The sequence below is a fragment of the Sminthopsis crassicaudata genome, chromosome 6, assembly GCF_048593235.1.
Source record: "Sminthopsis crassicaudata isolate SCR6 chromosome 6, ASM4859323v1, whole genome shotgun sequence".
Lineage (NCBI taxonomy): Eukaryota > Metazoa > Chordata > Mammalia > Dasyuromorphia > Dasyuridae > Sminthopsis > Sminthopsis crassicaudata.
The window spans coordinates 183,968,926-183,993,387 of record NC_133622.1 but is presented as its reverse complement, the minus strand read 5'-3'; the positions used below and the strand labels follow the sequence as shown (position 1 = coordinate 183,993,387).

Below are 24,462 nucleotides of genomic sequence, written 5' to 3'. Positions count from 1 at the left end.
TTAGCCCTTAAAAAGTTATTCCAGGAATACTGCTGTTAGTATCAGACCATTATTTTCAGACCTTTGGTGGCTTTCATTCCTGTTGTTTCTATCTGCTCTTCATGTGCCCTAGCATCCCTCATCAACAGTTATGAAACCTCTGAGAAGCCTCCCTATCAAGATTTCTTGTTTCTTTTCAATCACATTGAAAGCAATGGCCCCAGTCAATCTTTCCCTCCTTTGAACTCCCTAGGACACTTCAGGTATGTGTATCCAAACCTTATCTTCCTTATAAGAGCAACTGGCAACCCCTCTTGCTATCTATCTTCTCTCTTCCCCCAATGCCCTGCACATGTGCCAGCTCTGTATATGTTAGATGAATGAATGTATTTTGAACTCCAACCAAAAAAAGAGGACTGGGAGAAATATGGAAGAAATTTTCTTACCATTATTTTATCTTTTATTAAACACTCTCCAAGGATTATAAGCAAAGATTTTTTATCGCTTAGTAGCATTTAAAGATTGGAAGGATAGTTTTATGCTTTTAAGAAAATAAGCTTTTCCTTTATCACTATACACACAGCTCTAGTCCAGTCTTTAAAAACCTAGATTTTTCAGTTCAATGTAGAACAAGTAAGATTTTGTGTCTCAAATCTCAATTCTTGCAAATTTTGTGACCTTGGTTTTCCTAAGCCTTGTTTCTTTGTCTGTACAATGGTGAGATAATAGTATTTCTACTTTCTATCATCCAGGGTTGTTGTGAAGACCAAATGAGAATCCATTTAACAAATATTCATTGGACACCAACCACATGTTAGGCACTAGGAGTGCACAGACAAACTTGAACCAGGTCCTGCCCTCAGGATTTTATATTCTATAATGGCTATAAAGTACTATTTTAAATTTTTTAATGGAAATATGTTTAAAGTAATTATACATGTATGACCTATATCAGATTGCTTGCTTTCTTGGGGAGGGGAAAGATAAAGGAGAGAGGGAGAAAAAAATTTGGAACTCAAAATCTTACAAAAATGAATGTTGAAATGTAATTAGGAAAATAAAATACTACTAAGAGAAAAAAAGTATTTTATTTTATTTTATTTTTATTATTATTTTTTTTTTTTTAGTATTCACTATCAAGTCTTTTCTCCTTTGATTTTATACAAGGAATTCCTGTCTCCAAAGTATTACTCTACGTAAATAATTTTAAGACCAAAACTCAACAAATAAGATGGGGTGGGACAGAAGGAAGATGATAAACTTGAGAATGGGAAGAATTAATATCCTGCTTATACTCCGCACAGGAGAAGCAATATAGTGTAGAAGAAGGGCAGTATAGGATAAGTGCAGTAGATAAAGTGCCTCGAGCCAAGAAAACTCACTGTTGTAAGTTCAAGATTGGTCTCAGACATTTAACTAGCTATGTGAACCTGGACAAGTCATTTAACCCTTTTTGCAGCATGATAAATGAGGAAATAGGTTTAGAAGAATTGTACATATTTAACCTTTATTGGATTATTTGCTGTCTAGGGGAAGGAAGAGATGGGGAGGGAGGGAGAACAATTTGGAACAGAAGATTTTTGCAAGGGTGAATATTGAAAACTATCTTTGTATAGAGTTTGAAAAATAAAAAGCTACTAGTATAAAAATAAAATAAAATAAATTTTAAAAAACAATAAAAAGCAAAGATATGTTTAGGAGGGAGAAGAGGCTGTTATGAAGGGCACCAGAATATTTTGTATTTGATCTTAAAATCAATAGGGATTAATTCCAATTGATCAATGATGGACAGAATCAGCTACACCCAGAGAAGGAACACTGGGAAATGAATGTAAACTGTTAGCATTTTTTGTTTTTCTTCCCAGGTTATTTTACCTTCCAAATCCAATTCTTCCTTTGCAATAACAACATCAACAACAAAATTTGGTTCTGCACATATATATTGTACCTAGGATATACTATAACATATTTAATATGTATGGGAATGTCTGCCATCTAGGGCAGGGGGTGGAGGGAAGGAGGGGAAAAATTCAGAACAGAAGGGAGTACAAGGGATAATGTTGTAAAAAATTACCTATGCATATGTACTGTCAAAAAAATGTTATAATTATAAAATTAATTTAAAAAATTTTTTTTAAATCAATAGGGATTCTTTGGAGTTTATTGAGTAAGAAGGGTGAAAAGGCCAAAAAATCCCTTTGGGGTAATCACTCTCACGTGGTTGAACTCAACTAGCCATGTTATCTTCAGCTAATCATGGTTCCTTTCTAAACCCTAGTTCCCTCATGTGTCATATGACAAGGCTGAATGAAAAGATCTAAAGTCTCTTCCTGACTTAACTCATTAGAGATCAGCTTGCGGGCAAGTCTCTCTAGTTTCCAACAAAATAGCAATCCACAACTTGAGGGAAGTGAGTCAGAATAAAAATTAGGAAGCTAGGCAAAAAATAAATAAAAGACAAAAAAGGAAAGGGGGCTGGATATCACCAGCTGTTGTTGTTCAAAGCTTTTGTCTTTAAATGAAAGAACAGAGAAATTTCTTTTCTAAACATGTGAATAGAATACCTAGGCATCTACATTATATTTATATGTTTCTATTCTATTAAAAATCTATTAACTACTATCTATCTATCATCTAAAATCTACAATCTACTATCTTGAGTATCTTCCTATACTGAGTAGTGGGGTAGGGAGTGTGGAAAGAAAACTAACAATCTCTGACTTTAAGGAGCTTCTAATCTCATTGGGCAGTAGAAATGATATATATGTCCACAATTAAGATTCAAACAGTGGCATAAGAAGTAAATTGAGGGAAAGGATCACTTCTAATTGGAGTGGGGGAATGACTTTAGTGCAGGACCCTGGGATCCCAACTCATAAGTAGGAAGCCCTGGAAAACTTATGTTCAAAATATTTCTTTGAGTCTGTTCCCTTAAAACTATAGGTCATATGTATACATATATTGTATTTAATTTTTACTTTAATATATTTAACATGTATTGGTCAACCTGCCATCTTGGTGGGGGTGGGGGGGAAAGGAGGGGAAAAATTAGAACAAAAGGTTTGGCAATTGTCAATGTTGTAAAATTACCCATGCATATATCTGGTAATTAAAAACTATTAAAAAACAAACAAACAAACAAACAAAAAAAAAAAAAAAAAAAAACTATAGGTCATGAGTCCCTACTGGTATATTTATCTTCAACAGTCAGACAAGTATAGTTAGCTCCAAATCAAGGCATTTGCTAAAATGGCATAGTAAGAAAAATGACAATATATATTTTCTTTTTTTTTCCCCCTGAGGCTGGGGTTAAGTGACTTGCCCAGGGTCACACAGCTAGGAAGTGTTAAGTATCTGAGACCAGATTTGAACTTGGGTCCTCCTGAATTCTAGGGCTGGTGCTCTATCCACTGCGCCACCTAGCGGCCCCCAACACCTATTTTCTCATACAAAAGAGACCCACCATCTTCTGCTTATCATCACCAACACCAATTATTGCAGACCATCCCGCCACACATAAGGCAGGCAAATTAGACTAGCTAACTTAGCAAGGTACCATGAGGGAGAGGCCAGAGGCAGCATGTGCTGGGCAGGCCAAACACTTGCTGCCATTTTGATCACCACCTCCCCTTTTACTTTATGGGAGCATCACAAGAGCCATTCCAAGACACCAACCATTCTTCTTAGCCCATAGCCAGTACTCATTGATGCGGGTTGTGATCCCTTTAAGAAACTAATCCTTTCAGATGGATTTATTCCTTTCTGATTCCCAACTCCTCCTAGTAGATGCATTATCAATTCAAGAAGAATTCAATTCAATTCAATTCAAGAACCTTTGATTCACTTCCAATAGGAGATATCCGGGCACTCACAACCCCCACCCACATCTGAGCCAATTTGGGACTCCACCCACAGGCCCCTTTAGCTAAATCTCTATTACAAAGAGCCAAGCTGAAGTCCTCTCTTTTCAGAGGTTCCAAACATGGCAGCCTTACGCCTGGTATGCCAAGGATCTCTGGCTACTGAAATCCTGTTTCCGGTGTCCTCTTATCTCTACCTTCAATTTTACTAACTAGATTTTAACTTTACTTCCAAACCCCATAATAAACCTCTTTGACCAATCTAGGTTTTTGGGTCTGTAAATTCCTTTACAAGGGACTCTTGTGCCACCACTAGCCTCATTTAACTCCGTATTCTTGCGCCGAATCCAAAGTGATTGCAGGAGAGCTCTATTTGACTCCCTGTACCCCGAACCTGCCATTAGACCTAATTTCATTTAGTTATCCCAATTCTAAACCTCATCACAGGGACTTTATTTTTTTTTTTTTAATTTGTATTGCCAGTGTTCAGCACACATTAAACATATAATAAATGCTTCCATTCATTCATTCATCAGGTATGGATAGAATTGTTTGTCATGTAATTCCCCTTCCTATCCAAATTCTATGAAGTGACTTGCCCAATGACAATTACTGAGTTTATAGTGGATCCAGAATGAAAATCCTTTTCTACTCTCCATCCCTTACCATATCTCTTATAGTATGTGCTAGAGTATAGGAGCCAAAGAAAAAGCATGGTAGAGTTGGAAAGGAAGTCAGCAAAGGCAGCCTGCTATAGGTTAAATAAGCATACAGAGTATAGGGGGGGTTGGAGAGACTCAGGAAATCAACCCCCCAAGGACAGATCCTCCAAAAGAAGCAAAGTGCCCATTCCTGATACAACCCCTTATTTCTACTTGGTCATGGCTCTCTGCTAAGTCACTAACAGTCTCTGAGCAAGGCTAGCCTTGTATAAAAACAAGTAGTATAATGCAGGCAGAGAAAAGAAAAAAGACACTTCTCAACACTAACAGGGATATCACAGACCATTAAATCCAATGTCTTCATTACACAGGTAGTAAATGGAGACCCAGAAAAAAGTTTTCTTGATAATGACAGAATCACAGATCTCTGCGGATCCTGGACCTTCCTCTAGGCAGCTCCAACAATACAGGGCAAGCACAGATACTTTGGTCACCTTTCTAAGGGAGGCCCAGGAAAGCCTGGAAAGGAGAAAGACTCAGCCACTGCCCTCTCCTCCCCACCTCCTCCCGGGGCAATGGAATGTCTCCAAATACATTCCAAAGATACCATACCACTGTACTTCCTGAACTGGGGCGGGGAGAACCTGAAGAACCACAATAATCTAAGTAACTAATTCAGTCTCACTTCAGTGACTCTCTCTGACCCCCTAAATCTTTGTAGTTAGAGGTCAAAATTCCTGCTCAAACAAGCTATATACAGGAAAAACTGGAAATAATGAAGGTACTAGAATCACTATTCCCATATTCAAATATAGGCATAGAGTTGACTCCCAATTCTGCCTACTGGATTTCAAGGTCAAGAATAAATAAGACCATAGGGTTTGGAGTTTGGTGGGACCTCAGAAAGCACCTAATATTACCTTTACAATGTATTTGTAGATGAGAAAATTGAAACCAAGAGAATAAGGAATTTCTTCAAGGTTACATAGCAAATTAGTAGGATTTTAGCGATGAGGCAATTAGCACAGTGGATAGAGCAACGGGCTTGAAATTAAAGACTCAACTTTCTAAATTTAAATCTAACCTCACACTCTTAGAGTTGTGTGATATTGTTTCCCTAAGTTTTGTCATCTATAAAATGGGCTAGAGAAGAAAATGGCAAACTACTCCAGTATCTTTGCCAAGAAAATCCCAAATGAGGTCATGAATAATGGGATAAATCTGAAATAATTGAATGATAACAAATCAACAGGGACTAAACTTGTGATTTCATTGAAACAGGGAACTCCCTAGTAAAGACTAACTCCCTCTACCAGGACAGATGAACTTCTCAATTTATAATCCTAGAGAGCTCCCTAATACACTAAATGATATTCCTGGGGTCACACAGTCAGGATGAGTCAGAGACACATTTTGAATACAAGTTTTTCAAGCTGGCTCTCTATCCATTATTCCACATTGCCTCTGATTTTTAGAAAGGCAGCATTTTATAGAGGAAAAACAAAACAAAGCAAAATGCTGGACTAGAAGACATAAGACCTTGGTTAACTATCACTTATAAATTGTGCAAGTCATAACTCCAGATGAGCCTTAATCTCTTTCTTTTTGCACTGGGAATAATAGAAGTGAATCAGCTATCTCATAGGATTGTTGTAAGAAAAGGACATTTTAAGCTTTAAAGTACTACATAAACTTAAATTACCATTGTTATGATACAGTTGATGACAAAGGACCCTTCTTCCTCTGAAACAGTGACCAAGCTGGTCCATGGCAATCCACCTTTCACTCAATCATCAAATTGGTTTTCCTAAACTACTAAGTCTAATCACATTATCAGCCTGTTTAGTAAACTCCAGTGAGCCCCTAATACCTTTAGGAGCAAATATAAGGAGCAGCTAGGTGGCGCAGTGGATAAAGCACCAGCCCAGAATTCAGGAGGACCTGAATTCAAATCTAGTCTCAGACACTTAACACTTCCTAGCTGTGTGACCCTGGGCAAGTCACTTAACCCCAGTCTCAGAGAAAAAAAAAAAAAAAAGGAGCAAATATAAAATCCTCCGTTCAAATTTTAAAGCCCCTTTTATTCCTCACTACCCTTAATATACATATTCTCCTCATACAATGACACTGGCCCCACACAGTACACTCCATCTCCTAATTCCAAGCATTTTCAATGAACATCCTCTATATCCCTCTCATTTCTGTCTGCTTCCTGTCTTTCTTGGCTTCCTTTGGATCTCAGCTAAATATATACCTTTTACAAGATACCTTTCTTAATTTTCATTAATGTTAATGCCTTCCCTTTATTAATTACCTCCATTTTATCCTCTACATATCTTGTTTGTACAGAGTTTTTATGCTGCCTCTCCCATTCAGTTGTGAGTTTCTTGAGAATAAAAAACTGTCTTTTACCTTTTTTGTATTTCTATCATTTAGCACAGTATCTAGCACGTAAGTGATTAATAAATGCTTATTGACTGACTGGTTAATTTACACATTTATTTATTCCAATAACTCCTAGAAGTAGATAGTGCAAGAACTGTTTCTTTTCCATAAAAAAGGAAACTTCTTAGAAGCTGCAAAGTAATTTGCTCAGATTTACAAAGCTAGTAGTCAAAAGTAGTATGGTAATGCAAGTCCTCTGACTTAAATCTAATATTATCTCCCCAAATATTTGGGGATTTACAAATATTTTTTAGGGATCATGCCTTAAACCCAAAACACTCAGGCTCTCATTGATTGGCCAACTATTGGTCCCAATCAAGTTTCATTTGGTCATTGTTTGAATTTAGATGGTTCAGAATGAATGTAATAGCATACTTCAGTATGGGCCAGAAACCCCATAATCTTCCCCTTCCAGATTGACTTTGGTTTTTTAAGTAGATAAAATAAGCTATTTTTTGCCTCAGTTTTTTAAAACCTAGTCTTAAACACTGAATGCTTGTTGCCTCAAACTAAGACTTTAGCTTAAAAAGGCCAAAGAATATCATTCCCACTGCATCTGGGAGATGTCCTGCCATGCTGATTTATATCTCTACACTGAACCCAGATAACTCCAGAGGAGAGAGTGAGACTGGAAACTTTGCTGGGAAATAGCCCACCCTCACTTAAATCCAATCTATTCACAAGTTATGATGTCTCTTTCCTGATATTATGGTCCTCTTCAAGAATAAAGGACAAACAATAATAACAATCTTGTTTCCTCTATATGTTTGTGTGTGTGTGTGTGTATATATACATATATATATATATACACACACACATATGTGTGTGTATGTATATGTATATGTATACATAAATATTTCCACTATAACATATATAATAGTAATATGACCTAGTATATATCACACAAAACACTCATTAAATATCCTGTTACCCAAGGAACAAGACAATTAGCCTACTACTTTCTAGACTACAGAAACCATTCCACCTCTTTAAGTTTCTCTGAGTATTTGAGTATCTGTCTCTCTTTCTGTCTCTTCAATGCCAGGAGGCTTCCTAGATCTGTTCTGAAAGGAAAAAATACAAGTCTGGAGTCTCAGATCACATTTAAGTGGTCACTTAGATTGACTGGTACCAAGGACCTTAATGGCCAAAATCTTCTCTCTTTAGGGCAAGTAGTCAAAAGCAACATCGTGCAATAAGTTTCTTGGTGCAATGAAAAGAACCCCAAGTGTGTAGTCAGAGGACTTGGAATAAAATTCTATTTAGTACTTGTGCGATTTTTGAACAAGTCTTCCCTTTCCGTAGAATTCATTTTCCTTACATATAACATTTAGAGGGTAGGGTTTAGCTTCCTTCTGCTTCCTATGATATAAAATTTAGGTTTCATTTTGACAACTGAGAATGATAATAAGGAACTGAGACAAGTTTGGGGGATATTGCTATTTCTTGAATATTCCCTCTTCCTTAAAGAGGAATTTAGAGTTGCAAGATGGCAAAGGTAGAATTGGAATTCAGTGACATAGAATGTTGGAACTATTGGATGTGGAAAAGTCCCTAGGAGCCAAGGCATTTTGGATGTTAAAGCTAAAGAAGTTGAGGACAGAATATTAAAGACAGAAAGTACTTGAGAATGTTGAACATAAAATGCTGCCTAGAAGGGAGCTTAAGACAAAGAATGTTAGAACTTAGACAGTAGAGATAGAATTATCCCAACTCCCTGGTTTCATAGATATGGAAACCAAAGGAAGGCAAGTGAATTACCCTTCCCAGGACTACACATCAATTAATCACAGACTCAAGTACCCAGGTCCTCAACTTTCCATTCTAACTTCTCTCTACTGCACCATCAGTTTATCCATTTGTAACATAGCCCTTGCTATGCTCAAGAAAGAGCCCTCACCCCAGATATAAGAGAATCCTTTGATGGCTTGACTTTATATATACATTGATTCGTTAAGAGAAAAAAAAGTATTAAGGTATATTTTGAGATAGGCAGAAGTCTTGACATCATCCATACCAACAGATTCCATGTGTTATCTTTAGTTAATTTATTATCATGAGATATTATAGTACTCTTTCTTTCATGGCCAAGGACATGGACAGCAGAAGAGGATATACAAGCTTCAGGATAGGGCTGAGAGTGAGGAGTTTGGGGTTTACAAAGACTCACCACAATTATGAGTTCCAATATTTTATCTGCTCAAAACAAAAATGAGCAAAACAGAAAACAAAACTTAATGAATTATCATTCTGAAATAACAAGACACACCCTTCTTCAATACAAGTACTCCTTCCTAAAAAGATGATGGCTATTTTAATCAGTTTGCTAGAGAACCCTACCACTGACTTAGGAAGCTTCCAAAGGTCACCATAAAACAGAATGGCACACATTGGGTTTACGCTGGGTTTAAGGAGTCAAATGTCCTAGCTTGACCAGTCACTAACTACATGATCTTGGGTAAGTCATTGAAAAGCCGAGAGAAGTAGGTAAAATACTACTACTTCCATTTCAGAGAGGAAGTAACTGAGGTTCAAGAAGGTTGGGAGGAAAATCATCCTTGTAAGCTACAGATTATATCATTGAATTTGCTACCATTATCCTTTGAATTGCTGTTTTGTTTAGTCGTTTTCAGTTGTGAACAACTCTTTATAAACTGATTTGGGGTCTTCTTGGCAAAGATATTGGAATGGCTTGCCATTTCCTTCTCCAGCTCATTTTACAGACAAGGAAATCGCGGCAAACAATAAGTGGCAGGCCTAGATTCATTCATACAGTCTCTGAAGGTATATTTGAACTCAGGTCTTCCTGTTCCAGGCCCAGCACTATCCACTGCCCCACATATTTGCCCTTGAAGTATTGTAGTTAGCTAAAATTTTGCCTTTTTACCTTGTCTTCTAGTAATAATAGATCTATATAATTGTACAAATGTGTTCTCATATATTGGCTTTAACATATATAACATATATTGGATTACTTGCCATCTAGGGGAGGGAGTGGGGAAGAGGGGCAAATTTGGAACACAAGGCTATGCAAGGATCAATGTTGAAAAATTATCCATGAATATGTTTTGAAAATAAAAAGCTTTAATAATAATAATTTAAAAACAATAGATCTCTTGTTCTATATCAGTTCTCACCCATAACAGAAGGATTTTTCCTTCAGAGTCTGACAATAATATGCAATGACTGAAGCAAACTACCTAAAATACTACCTAATATTTCTGTAATACTTAATTTTTCATGGGACCATGAAAACAACCATGGATTTGGGGTCAGAAAATGTGAGTTAATGATCCAGCTTTGCCATTGATCAACTGAGCAACATTTCCCTTCCTCTGAAATTCTACTTTCTTCATCTGAAAAATGGTTACATTTGCACCTCACCCTATGGCTTTGAGGTTTGAATAAAATAATGCATGTTAAGTACCACATTTGGACTTTTAAGTACTTGGTAATCATGTCATTTGAGGAAGACAAGGAAAAAGATCTTTGTCACCATTTCACAGACAGGGAAAGTAATAAAGTCAAGGATAAAATGAAGTGATTATCCTTAGGTATCTAGTTTTGGGCAGCCTTAAGAGACAACCTGCTGTTTAATTAGGTGCACTGGAGACCTCAGATGAGTCTCCCTGTTTGAGCCAAACCAGGTTTAAATACAAATGGGAAATATTTAACAAAAGAAATGAAAATATCATCAAACATAGATAACATTACATTTTAAAACTATTAGTTGGTATCCTGTGGGTATGCTTATATATGGACTAATGGCCCCTATTTCTGTTTGACACCAGTGATATACACAACAGCAGACTTGAGAGGAGAGCCCTTAGACATTGGACACCCAGCCTCACTACATTCCTTTCAGTTATATCTATTATATCAGGATCAGTTCTCCAAACTTCAAAAGGCCCTCCTTACATCTGAATCAAAAGTACTTGTCTGCAAGATTTGAGAAGAGGGAATGATTCATAAGTTGGCAAGCTGGGTGGGAAGCCAGAGATTGGATTAGGTATGGGAAGAGAGTTATGGGAGCTGAAGTGTCAGGAATTCATTCACTTTCTTTTTTTATTTATTTCTTTTTAATTTTTTTTTAATTAACTTATGATTTCAGGGGATTCCCAGGTGAGAAAACTCCCTTTATCAATTCAGATCTTCATTCGATTTATACTTAAAACCTTAGTGAATTGTCTAGGCCACTTAAATATTAAACCAAGATTTCAAAGTAGAACTTGGTCATTTTAAGGCTTCCTCTCTGCCCACTATATCACATCTGTCTCTCCTGGAATTAATTTTATTTTAAAATGAGTGACAATTAGGAAAACAACAAAAGGAGGGGAAGAGAAAAGAAGGGAGAAGGCAGGGAAGAAGACGAGAAAGGAGAAAAGAAAGGAAGGAAGGAAAGAAGAAAGCTTCTTCCTGCTAGGAACACCGTCAGCCTTCAGTCACCCTCTGAGAGATCACATCCAAGAGCAGAAAGTACAGGGCCTCTTGTTCAACAATTACACAAATAATTTCTCTCACGCACTGGCGACCAGAGCCCACCCACTCTACATTTGCTGCCCTACCTTGTCAGAGGACGCTTCATCCTTCCCTGATCCTGCTGCCTGTACACAGAGCCAGCCCAGCCTCAGCTCCAGCCCCACAGAGACTTCCCGTATGTGTACACATACCTTCCTGCCTGCCCTTTTTCACCTGGCCTGCCAAGGAAATGGGAAGCTCAGAGTAGTGGCTGGCTGGCTGAAGAGTTGATCATTAACTCATCGATGTTCCCATCCATTCCCCCAGACAGCCTGCTCATTGCACCCCTCTCTCCAGCACTGATTGTTTCAGAGTACCCTTTTTTTTTTTTTTGAGATGAAAGCCACGCCAGAAGATTTCCCCTAGAGAAAGGGGAAATCAGTGGTAAAGAATTGGGGAAGTCCATCTGCCTATCCTTCATTCTGGATTGAGTCACACATCTCCCCCCTCCCCCTTTTTACTATACAGTATCATGGAAAACACTTACATGTTTTCAATAGTCAAAATATTCTACCCGTTCCTTGGAAGAATACCTTCCAGGACTTCTTGACCTATTCCACTTGGTCTGCAAGTTTCCTTTTGGGCTTTTTTAGGCAGCTAGGAAAAACAACACTTTTACTTGGAGCCAAAGTACCTTCAATGGGAAGAATACAGGATTTAGTGAGTCTTGAGTCAGGAAACCTGAGTTCAAATTCAATCTTTGCCATCAACTAATTGTATGATTGTGGGCAAATCATTTCATTTCTCTGACCATCTTTTTTTTTTTTCCTTTTTTTTTAAATTAATTTTTATAATTATAACATTTTCTTTGACAGTACATATGCATAGGTATTTTTTTTTTTTTTTTTACAACATTATCCCTTGTACTCCCTTCTGTTCCGAATTTTTCCCCTTCTTCCCTCCACCCCCTCCCCTAGATGGCAGGCATTCCCATACATATTAAATATCTTATAGTATTTCCTAGGTACAATATATATGTGCAGAACCGAATTTTGTTGTTGTTGTTGTTGCAAAGGAAGAATTGTATTCGGATTCTCTGAGCATCTTAATGTTTATGTTATAAAAACTGGAAAACAATCCATTTCCTGCTTTTTACTTTATCTTTTTAAAAGTGGTTTACTATTTTTTTTTACACCCTTCTGCTGTTTACATAATCATATTTGTACAGCTGAAACGAAAGCCTTCCCTGATCTTGAGGAGAAACTAGCTAGGAGACAGCTTGATGTAATAACAAAACATTCATAATTGGATGACCTGGAATCTATCACTTCATTCCTTTAAACCTCAGTTTATCTACAAAGGGGAAAAAGGAATAAGATTAGATTAATTAGCCCTCATAGTCCCTTCCAATACTAAATGGGTGATCTTTGACTTAGGTTTATACTAAAAAATGTTCAAGAGGAGATTGTTCTAGTATTCTCTAATTGTATATTATTTTGATTTACTTATAAGCAAAACACTTCGTAAATTGTAAAGCATTTAAAAAGTAAAAAAGCATATAAATATAATTATAATTAATTAATAAAATAATATAAAATATAAAAATATATTTTAAAAAATAACAGCTATTTATTATTATTTGGTGGAGGAGGTGTCATATTTAGTTTTAGAAAGTACTGTATCAATTGCTTAGTCCAATCCTTTCAATTTATGTATAAACCAATGAAAGTTCTGTGAGTTCAAATGACTTACCAGAGAAGGTCTCTGGTTACTCTGACAGTCTAAAGTTGGCTCATCTAGAATTCATTCTAGAATAGTGTACAGAGATCACATGCTAGGGCTCATGGTACTACATTCTTGCATAATATTAGTGAAATTTGTTCCCAGCTTTGCTGGCTTTCCTGTGCTCGCATGCTCATTAGGAGCAGAGGAGCCAAGAATCATGGAATTTGGGTTTTAGAAGAAGGAGGGACCATAAGTAATACTGAGATTTAGACCAGTCAGGGCATAATAGAAAACAATAAATTTGGCGTCAGAGGTTTTGGGTTTGGTTCCTGCTTCTTTGTCTTAGTAGCCGAGTGGAGTTTGAGCAAAACATTTTCCTTATTTAGACCTTGGTTTCTTCATTTGGGAGATGAAGGGATTCTACTAATTGGTGTCTGGGGATCTGCCTGGCTCTAATCCTGTAGTCCCTATGATTCTCTCTCCATCATCAAAATAAAGGAAAGACTATCGTTTTATAAATGATTGATTTGTGTATATACCCATCATTTTAGAGCAAAAGCTGGATCTTCTAGTTCACTGGTCAATGTTCTAACAACAATAATACTATACCTATTAGTTCTAAAATGCTTTTCAGATATAATTAAGAAGCATGCCCACTGCTGCTATCATTAGACACCAGAAACATTTATTGATCACCCACTTTCTACATCATGTTTATAAACTCTCAGAGTGTTTGTACAATGCCTTATACCATTATGTATCCTAATGATTGGGTTGAAAGCAATGAGTGACTGTCATTCAGAAGACAGGTTTGATCACTAGTTTTGAACCATGGACAAATCACTTCATTTCTCTGTGCCTCAATTCGCCCATCTGTAAAATAGGGATAGTATTTGTTTTACCTCACAAAGTTGTCATGAGAACAAAAAAAAAAAAAAAAAAATACTATCATCAAAATTAGAAGGACTCCCAGAAATCATCTAAGATCATAGAACTTAGAGCCAGAAATGGCCTAGAATGGTATTGATAATGGTTTGCCATTTCCTTCTCCAGTTCATTTTATAGATGAGGAAACTGAGGCAAACAAGGTTAAATGACTTTCCCAGTGTCATACAATTAGCAAGTACCCAAGGCTGAATTTAATTTTATAAAGGTGAGTCTTTTTAATTCCAGGTCCCAAGCTCTATGGTACTATGAAGTCATGTAGGAGTCTCCCAGAACAATGAATACTGGACATGAACTCTGTAAAACCTTAGATATATCCTAAAGCCCATCATTTCATGGAAACTGGGAAGTCTAACACTATATTGTGATTTTACTGGCAAAGCAGAGGAAGGAACTCTCTACAAGGGAAGAAAGGATGAGTAAACTATTAAGCACTTACTATGTGCCAGGAACTGTGCTGAGTACTTTACAAATATCTCATTTATTTGCATAATTCTAGAAGATAGGTGCTATTTCTTTCCATTTTACAGTTGAGAGGTACTATATTCTCTTTATAGTTGAGAAAATTAAGGCAGAGAGAAAGAGATACAATGAATTGCCTAGAGTCACACAACTAGTGAGTGTCTGAAGCTGAATTTGAACTCAATTCTCCTTGGCTCTAGACTCTGTGCTCTATTCATTGCACGACCACTAGAACTGGTCAACACCTTTTCTTCAAGGATAATCTAGAACATTAAGGGGTTGTATATGACTTGTCCAGAGTCAAGATATATCAAAGGCAGCAACTGAATCTAGATCTTCCTAGTTCTGAGGCTAGCCCTTTATCTACTATACCATAATAACTCTCATTTTATAAAATCATTTAAGATGATTAAAAACTTTACAAATAGTCTCTCCTTTGAGTCACATCATAGTCTGATAAAATGGAAGCTCTAGTATGGTTACTTCTATTTAACAAAGAAGGAAACTGAAAGGAGAATGATTCAAATGTCCCAAATTGGACAAGTGAAAAGGAGGCGAGCCCCACTGTAAGTGGTCTAGCTGTTCTCAGATATAAACAAAAAGTATCCCCATTGCTGCTCTCATTATACACCAGAAACATTTATGGATCACCTACTCTATACATCATATTTATAATCCCTGCTTATGATTCCTTCTGCTGGGGGAGGTTGAGGCTGGTAGATAGCTCAAGCTCAGAAGTTTTGAGCTTCAGTAGGGATAAAGACAACTGGGGCTGCACACTGATTTAGTACCAATATATTGGGCTCTGTGGAGAAAGGGGGAGGACCATCATACTAGTTAAGATTGGGGAACTGAACCAGATCAGAAACAAAGCAAGTCAAAGTTTCCCCACTGATCAGCACTGATATTGAGCCCATTTTGGCTGGTACATTTCCAGACAAGGAGATATACGGAGACCCAGCTTTAAAAAAAAAAAAAAAAAAAAGTTATTGTTCTCCCTTGAAAATAACCTAGTTTCTTTCTTTTTTATTTTATTTTTTTTATTACGGCTTTTTATTTGCCAGATATATGCATGGGTAATTTTACAGCATTGACAATGGCCAAACCTTTTATTCCAATTTTTCCCCTCCTTTCCCCTTCCTCCCCCTCCCCCCAGATGTCAGGTTGACCAATACATGTTAAATATATTAAAGTATAAATTAAATACAATACATGTATACATGTCCAAACAGTTGAAAATAACCTAGTTTCAAAGGCCATCCCCAGAGAAGCACTCAGTAAAGTTAGTCCTGGTCTTTCTTGGTCATGGTTCAAAGTTTACTCCACCCCTCTCTTCCTATTGTCCCCACATTCCTTGGACTCTGCTTCTTCGCACCATAAACACAGTGCTGGGCTAGGAGTTTTCTTCCCCAACTCCCCAAGAATGTCAGCACTGAATAGGGCGTCAGAGAGCACCCAGGCCTGCCCCACCCCACTAACTTAACCAGAGAGGAGCCAGATCCAAAGACAGCTGAGCACTCTCCTAAAGTCATATAGCCAATTAATGACCCAGTTCAGTCTTGGCTGCTATTTCCCTTATATTACAGTTGCCAAAATAAACATTGCAAATCATAGATAAATCTTCTCTTTTCTCAAAGCCTCCCAATACCTAGGAAAGTAAGTCAATAAACTAAAGATGACTCACAGGTAAGCAAGAAGTGGAGCGTGACACTGGGAGGTTCAGTCTCAAAAGTTCCAATCCTTGGATTGGATTCATGACCCATTTGTGGTTTTCTTGGCAGAGACACTGGAATGGTTTGCCATTTCCTTGTCCAGCTCATTTTCCAGATGAGGAAACTGAGGCAAACAACGTTCAATGGCTAGTCAGAGAGCTGTTAAGTATCTGAGACCAAATTTGAACTCAGAGCTGAGACTTCCTGAATCCAAACCCAGTGGTCTATCTGCTGTGCCATCTCACTGCCCACCTGGGAAGGGATAGCTTCCCTTTCATTTCTGGCTGTCTCCTCTTTGAGACCCCAGGTTTAAATGGCTCATTACAATTGTGTTGACCACATGCAGGTCTGGCACAGGTATTTCCTACAGAGGTACACTTTAGAATCTAGGAGTAATGTATGTAATTCATTGTAATTTTTTACATTGTAACACATAAATTCATGTGTAAGAAGGAAAGTTTTGTGTGCAACAAAGTTATTGAGAATCTGTGTCTTTCAAGGCCACTCTGGTAACCGGCTGGTTATCCTGGGCCTTTGTGTTAATGTGTGACCAGGTAACCTCTCAGCTTCCTTCCAGCTCCGACATTCCACAGGCTCCATTCTACAATCCCTCTGAGTTACTGATATTATCCAAAGCTGCTTCTCAGGGCTGACATTCAGCAAGTACTTTACATTCTCTTCTGTGCACCAGCACCATTAGAGAACCCCTTCCTGGTTCTGAGGTTGCTACATTTCACTGCACCTCCAGCAATTATCAGGGACATGGACCAGCTAATGGGCTTCACTAATTTGGGTTAAGCAAAAATCGGATAGTGAGGGTAGGATATACAGCAAAGGCAGCATAATAATGGTAGTAATAATGGTGTTAATAATAGTAGTTAACTTATACTTTAACATATTTAACATGTATTGGTCAACCTGCCATCTGCTGTAAATAAAAAGCTATAATAAAAAAAAGAAAAGGAAAAAATAATAGTAGTTAACATTTATATATGAGAACTTAAAGGGTTATAAAGCACTTTATGTATCTCATCAACTATCATACCCACATCAATCATGGAATGTAACTGCTATGCTCATTTTACAAATGAGGAAATTAATTAAGGCTGAAGGTGACTTATCCAAAGTCATATCATTAGTAAGAATTTGAACTCAGGTCTGACTTCAAGTCCAGCAGTCTAGTCACTGAAAAAACCTAGCTGAAAGAATACTACTTAAGGGGAAATAGGGAAAGAGAGGGAAAACAAGAACTTTGCTTTAAAGGAACCCAGGGATTCTATCTTTTTTGGAAGTGGTGTTAAGAGGCCAGGAACTGCAACCATCAGAGGGGTCCCAGGATATTTCCTTTCCTCACTGTGTCCCTTTGGCATTATTACTCAGTTTCCTGTTTGTAAGGCTCTCCACAGCTGCAGGCTTGGCTAAGAATAAAGGGGATTTTTTAACAGCCATTGGTTTTTCACAAGTCCTGAAAAGCTCAGAGGAGGGTGGGGGAGGCAGGGAGGATGAGCCTCGGTGTCCAGGAGAATATATTGCAAAATAGCTAACTTATGCTCCAGCCTTCTCACTGGTCCCTCTGCCTCCAGTCTCCCAATGTAATCCAGCTGTTATTGAGCCAGCTGTCAGAGGATGTCTTTCTTTAAAAAAAAAAAAATTAGTATTTTATTTTTCCAATTACATGTAAAAATAGTTTTCAATATTTACTTTGAGTTCTTTTTTTTTTTCCTCCTTCCCTCTGTTACATATACTCTTGATCCAATGTCACTGGCTTTCTGTCTGTTTCACAAAGAAAATACTCCATCTCATCCAATTGTTATTAGATTGCCTCCTAAACTACCGGTATTTAACTATTTTGCATTTATTCTTGTGGGTGTGTGTGTACCTATCCCCCATTAGAATATAAATTATTTTAACAGGGATTATTTCTACCATCATATTTCTATTTGCAGCACTTTCTAGCAAATAACAGCTATTTAGTGGATGTTTATTGATTGATCATACATTAAAACTACTTATTAACACCTTACTAATTCCAGGAAAGCAGCATAGCATAATGAACAGAGAGTTAGCCTCAGAGTCAAGATAAATGATTGTGGGACCCTAGTCAAGTCACTTAAGCCCTTGGGGTTCTAGGTTCTAAGTTGTAAGGCTATAAACTACAGAGAAAGTGTCCATGTGCTTTGGTGAAGAGAATTTTCCTTTGGGAGTTCCCTCTTTAATGAAATCATTGCTGTAGTCCCTATCCCAAAATTAAAATGAGGATCGAAGCCACCTTGCAGAAGAACTTAATTGCCAGACCAAGGACATTGGGCTTTATTATGGAGGCAATGAAGATGGCATAGATTTCTGAGCAAGATTATATCAAGATAACATTTTAGAATGATTGATCTGGCAGCTGTGTGAAAGATAGAACAGAGGCACAGACATCAGCTAAGAGGCTATTAATATAAACTAGGCAAGAAAAGGGCCTGAAAGGGGTGATCACAATGTGAGTGAAGGTAAAAGGACAGATACCTCAAAGGAGAAACTGAAGAGACTGACACAGATGTACATGGAAACTATCCAATAACTTAGATTTCAGGAAGGATGTTGATAAGCTGGAAAACATCCAGAAGAAAACAAGATGGTGGGGGGCTCTGAGATAGGAGGCCCCTTTTTTGGCCTATTGATCTGAAGTTAGGAGACCTCAGAGGCTATGTAGTCCAAACCCTCGTTTTACAGATGGAAAAACTGAGACCTAGGAAGTTGAATGGCTTGTTCAACTACAAAAAAGCAGCTAGCATCCAAGGTGGGATGGATGGGAGATCCCTTGACTCCATAGCTAGTCTTATTTCTAATATATCAAACTACCTACTTTGAAGGATCTATTTATCTTTTTTTTTTTTTTTTTTTTCCCCCTGAGGCTGAGGTTAAGTGACTTGCCCAGGGTCACACAGCTAGGAAGTGTTAAGTGTCTGAGACCAAATTTGAACTCAGGTCCTCCTGAATTCAAGGCTGGTGCTCTATCCACTGCACCACCTAGCTGCCCGTGTATTTATCTTAAAGAAAAAAAAACACTTTAGGCAAGTGGGGAGACCAGGAAACTTCTCTTCTAATATTTGAAGGGTTGTTTTAGAAGAGGGATGATCCTAGGTAAAAGAACTAAGAACAAAGAAGGGAGTGAGAAGGTGGGGGAGCAATGGATTGACCATTTAGAGTGATCATTTTTTTCTTTACACCGATTCTCTTTATCTCTGCAATACCACTCAAACTCCTTGGCCACACATTCAAACCTGCCCATTATTCCTCTGTGGTTCCTAGAAGCTGTAGCATATATAGTATATATAGCATATATAGCATATAACCATCTGATGGTTAGAGGGATGTCGATCCCAAACACGTGACAACTGCCCCCATTGGAAATGGTAGATGCAAGCAATTTGTTCCAATTGGCATGAAGGCAGCAAATCAGGCACTATGGAGCACTTAGAGCTTGGTCAGCTATCAAAGATCCTAAGGATATCCAATGCATCCTGGGTCATTGCCAGTCATCCTGACTTTTGTCTGGCTACTGCACTTTAACGACTGGAAGAAAGAGTGACGCACATGGCTGTGCATTTCTGTCTTATTTACCCAATTCACTCACAAGTCAAGACATCACTCCATAACGTCATTGGTCCTTTTTGAAAATGAAGGACAAACAACAACTCTCTGAAATATCTTTTCCAAAGAAGCTGGTTTTCTTACTAAACCTAACCCCATAAATAATGCCTTCATAATTATGATCACATTCTCCATTGTGGTAAGATTTTCACTCTCAACTCCAAATCCTATGCATCCTTTAAGTCCCTTGAACCCCAAAGGGGTTTTGCCATTCATGACCCCTTTTCACCCAAGATATTTTTATATGACCTTGGGTATATAAAATAGGCATATAAATCAAACATTTACTGATAATAATTAATACATTTTATGGCCCCCTACATTCAGTTACAAGACCCGATATGCGATCCAAAATTTAAGAAGCTGGGATTTAGAGTACTCAAAATTGTAGTCCTGACCCAATTGCTTAGTTTCTGTGACTTGAATAAGTCCCCTCTGCCATTGGGGCCTCAATTTCCTATCTATAAACTGGATTAAATGATCTCTCAAGTCCTTCCCAGATCTGATATTCAATGTCCATTAAGAAAAATCTAAAATTAATTTTATCCCAAAGATTCCAAAAGTGCTTGGGCATTTTAAAGAATCCCTACAGTATAAATTACTAGAGTAATTGTGCACTAACTCTGATTTTTTGGCTCATAATATTTATGATTTCTATAATTAAATTGTTTTAAAATCATTAAACTAAATTATACTTCCTATAGCTTTTTAAATTTTACAAAGTATTTTCCCCAAAACAATTCTGAGAAGAAAGAAATTAAAGTATTACCTTCATCTCACTGATAAAGAAATGAAAATTCAAAAAGAAGATGCTGTTTATTTGGGGTCACTCAGCTAATAAAAAAGCAGAGTCAGATTTGGATCCTGGTCACCTTGGTCTAAATCCAGAGAGCTTTCTTTTTTTTACTAAGCTGTCTCCCCTACTTTTTTCCAGCAGGTTGGCAAATGTCCCAGGATATGCTAGTCAATTGGTCTAATTTATAAAGGTATCTATGAAACCAGTCAAGGAAGGGTTTCTAAGGAGAAAAGTGGAGGCTGGCCAAATTCTAGGCTCAACCTCCCTCTTTGTTCTTATTTTCCTATTCTCCCTCTCACATACCCCATATTCCAAATTGTTATTACTTAATCTTCTCTTAACACACTCCCTGGTCTCTTCAGGCCACAGAGATGAAAAACCTTCCTTCTAAAGACTTCCCAGAATTTATCCCTTCCTCCAAATGTGATTGCTCTTTGCTTTGAACCCTTAGGAAGACATTCTGTTTTTGTCCCTCCAGGGCTGGGCAGATGTTTAACCCTTTCTAGATGACAATCTTCTTGAGGGAAAGGGCTATGTTTTAACCTCTCTGAATCACCTCTTCCCAAATCTCCCACAGACAGCAGTTGACATGCAAATATTTGTTGAATAGCAAACCATTTGAAGATTCATTGCTTTTCTTTGTCCCCTAAACTTGTATTGAAAACCCTTTTAATACCAAAGATTAATACTAAGAAAAAAAATAATACCACAACCCCCCATCATCAAACCATTCCTTTTGATGAAGGAAAACAGGTAAGCAAGATCACTGATGGCTGATAGCACATACAGACCTGTAGGTCCTCACTCTCTATGAAAATATGTTACTGCAAGAAAATGGTATTTACATACATGTATTGTATCTAGGTTATATTGTAACAAATAAAATATAATAAAAGAATCCTGTCAAAAAAAAATAAAATATGTTGCTGTAGTTCTTTAATAATTCACGGAACATCTAGTTTATAACAGACTTGAAAGGTAAATGATACAAGTGTTGATTCCTACCTTCCAGATGAGTAAATGAAGGGACAGAAAGGATGAAATAAATGATTTACTCTCAGGATCACAAAGTTAATATGTACCAGGGCCAAAATACTGTCTCAGGCTCATGATTCTAAATCCAAGCATTTTTCATAATTCATAATTGTTTGATTTTTTTAATAAGTCAGAAAATTATATTCCTTTGTAACTCCAGGATATGGAAACATGAATCCCCTTCCTAGTCTGGGACCTTGACCCTTCATTCTCCCTCTCTCCTCTCATCATAATTCTCGTATACTTCTGCAGGAACTTTTATTATTCCCTTTTCATTTATAATGGTTTATATAGCATTCATCTTAAATCTGGCCAGTTTTTCCTTTTCATTAAGTTTTCATTTTCCCTGGGTAATTAGTGTCTTACTAACAGATAGGAATTAGCACCTTGAAATTCCTCCAAATAGTTTAAAACAGGTCTTTGCACAATCCTGCTCAACTCTACCTCAGCCCACAAAACAAATCAGTTGTCAAATAATGCTTTTCCACAGTGTTCCAGTCTCTTTCCATTCACACAGCTACTACCTTAACTCATTGTCAAGCTTGATCAGATGATTGCAAGAGCTGTACCTAATTGGTCTTTTTTCCTCAAGTTTCTCCCACTCCAGCCTAACCTACACACTGGCGTGTATGGGGTATAAAGTGAGGAGTAGTACTTCTGGTATGAGAACTGCTCATCTACCTTTGACGTCCATCTGATTCACCCAATTCTTACCTGTGGGTCTAAGAAGCTGTAACATGTACAGCAGCCAGACACCAGTAAACTATTATCAGAGAGACTAAATCAGATAGAAGGCAACTTACAGACCTCAAACCCATCAGTGAATTAGGAGGGTGTCTCTTGGAGCATGTGAAGAGTTATTCTGACAGAATGGGTGAATAAGAACAATTGTGGCAATGGTCAAGAATGTGGCAGAAGCAAGTACTTTGCTCTAGCATATCATTCATTGGTCATCTTCAAAAATGAAGGACGAACAGTAATACTGTACACTGCTGCCAAAGTGATTATGTTTAACTAAATTTGTGACCTTGTGATTCCCTCTACTCAACAATTACTTTGGTTCCCTATGACCTATAGGAAAATATTTTGTTTAATTTATAAAGTCTTTATATAACTGGGCTCAAATCTTTCTTTCCTGCCTCATTGAAAATTATTCCTACTCCTCCATTCTATGAGTGGAAATTTAAATTGATTTTTCTTCTTCACACAGCACACACTAGATCCTATCTCCTTACCTTTGTAATAGTGGTCCAGTAACTGGAATACATTTTCTACTCTGATTTGCCTTGATATGAGGCCTTTTTCCCTTCAAGATATAGCTGAAGTACCACTTTTTTCTTCATACAACTTCTCCTCAACTACCTTTATCTCCTCAAATTGACTTGTATTTGTTTATATTTCTACTGTAAAGAAGAAATGAATGATTTTTAAAAAGCACTTAAGTGCTTACTTTGTGCAAAACACCATGCTAAGATCCAAGAATATAAATTCTAAAAGGCAGTCCTTGCTTCCAAGCCACTCACATTCTATTCAGAAGACAATGTCTATGAAAAGTTCCACTGACAAAAATCCATTGATTGTTAAGGGACAGAAGTAAAGCAGATGATAATCCCTCTGCTTTAATGTCATTTCTGTTAATAACATCATATCAGTTTCTGATATTATAGCATTTGACAGCACCAAGGATTTTGGTGCAAGAAATTTCTTTTCTGAGTCATCAGTAGCCATGACAGCAACATGGGCAGAAGCATTTGCCAAGTCATATGTCCATAAAGATTGCTTCCTAGAGTAATAACTAGGGTAGTCTGGGCTCTTGGGCTTAACTTACTCATTGGTTGCAGTTGGTCAATAATTGTTACTAGTAGTAACTGATTTACTTACAAGGATAAAATAAGTGACTCAAGATTCAAAGGATTATCCTCCCCATTTTATAGGTGAGAGAAACTGAAGACTTTTACCCAGGCTCTGTGGGCACACTGACTACAAGTCCATCACATTTCCCACTCCATTGTGTAACATGCCCTCCTGACAGTTACAATTACTAGTCTGACGTAGGCCCAACAGAGCACCTTTGACCACTGATCTTTGCAGTGTCAACTCTACCCGGCTCGCCTCCTCTGAGGCCTTCTCGGTCTCTGGCCACGATCTCTTGAATCTATAGTTTAATAACCAGTAGCACGCTCAAGAACAGCCATGTGTAATCTTAAAAGCCTTTATTATAACCACTCACATAATGTCCTGACTTGTCAGTTCCCTAGTGAACACCTGGTCTGAAGACCCACGTGTTCTCTACCAAACTCCTTACTTCTCGGCTATCCATCAGCTTGGCTTGGGTTGGCTACCCCAGGCTAGGGAGCCAGGTTAAAGAGAGCAACTGCTGTCTGCAGTGGACTTATAAAGGGCCTGTGAGGTCACACACACAGCCAACCAGAGAAAGAGCTGTCACCCATTACGATGCTATCTCAATATGGACAGGATCCCACCCACAGGGCAGTCCTATATCCACAGAGAATACTTCTAGGCCACTCAAATCTCCTGTTGCACTGTGGTGCCGCCCATTTAAAGGGCCCTTACAATTCCCTTCTCTTGTTTTGCGGGAACCGCATCCTTATACCATTGCTTTCTGATGTGGACACCATCAGGTCACCCCCTTGGCACAGAACCTTAGTCACTAAGGCTATTGGGAGATGAAAGAAATCTAAGTACTTCTATTCCCTTCACAGGAAAGTCAGATCTGAGACATT

General features: G+C 37.7%; 1 protein-coding gene across 8 annotated transcripts in view; it reads right to left on the bottom strand.

The window, feature by feature from the left end:
* The window catches only part of SH3TC1 (SH3 domain and tetratricopeptide repeats 1), a 109,526-nt gene that overhangs the window by 71,102 nt on the left and 13,962 nt on the right, over positions 1-24,462 (bottom strand). For 2 of the 8 annotated variants that reach the window (XM_074276608.1, XM_074276614.1), the window contains exon 1: positions 11,512-11,636. The exons of 3 other annotated variants lie outside the window; for them this stretch is intronic. The gene's annotated coding sequence lies outside the window, so the exon portion shown is untranslated. Of the gene's footprint in view, positions 1-4,844; positions 4,968-11,511; positions 11,798-24,462 lie in introns of those variants that run through there. 3 more of the 8 variants (XM_074276615.1, XM_074276612.1, XM_074276611.1) reach the window with 3 other exon arrangements.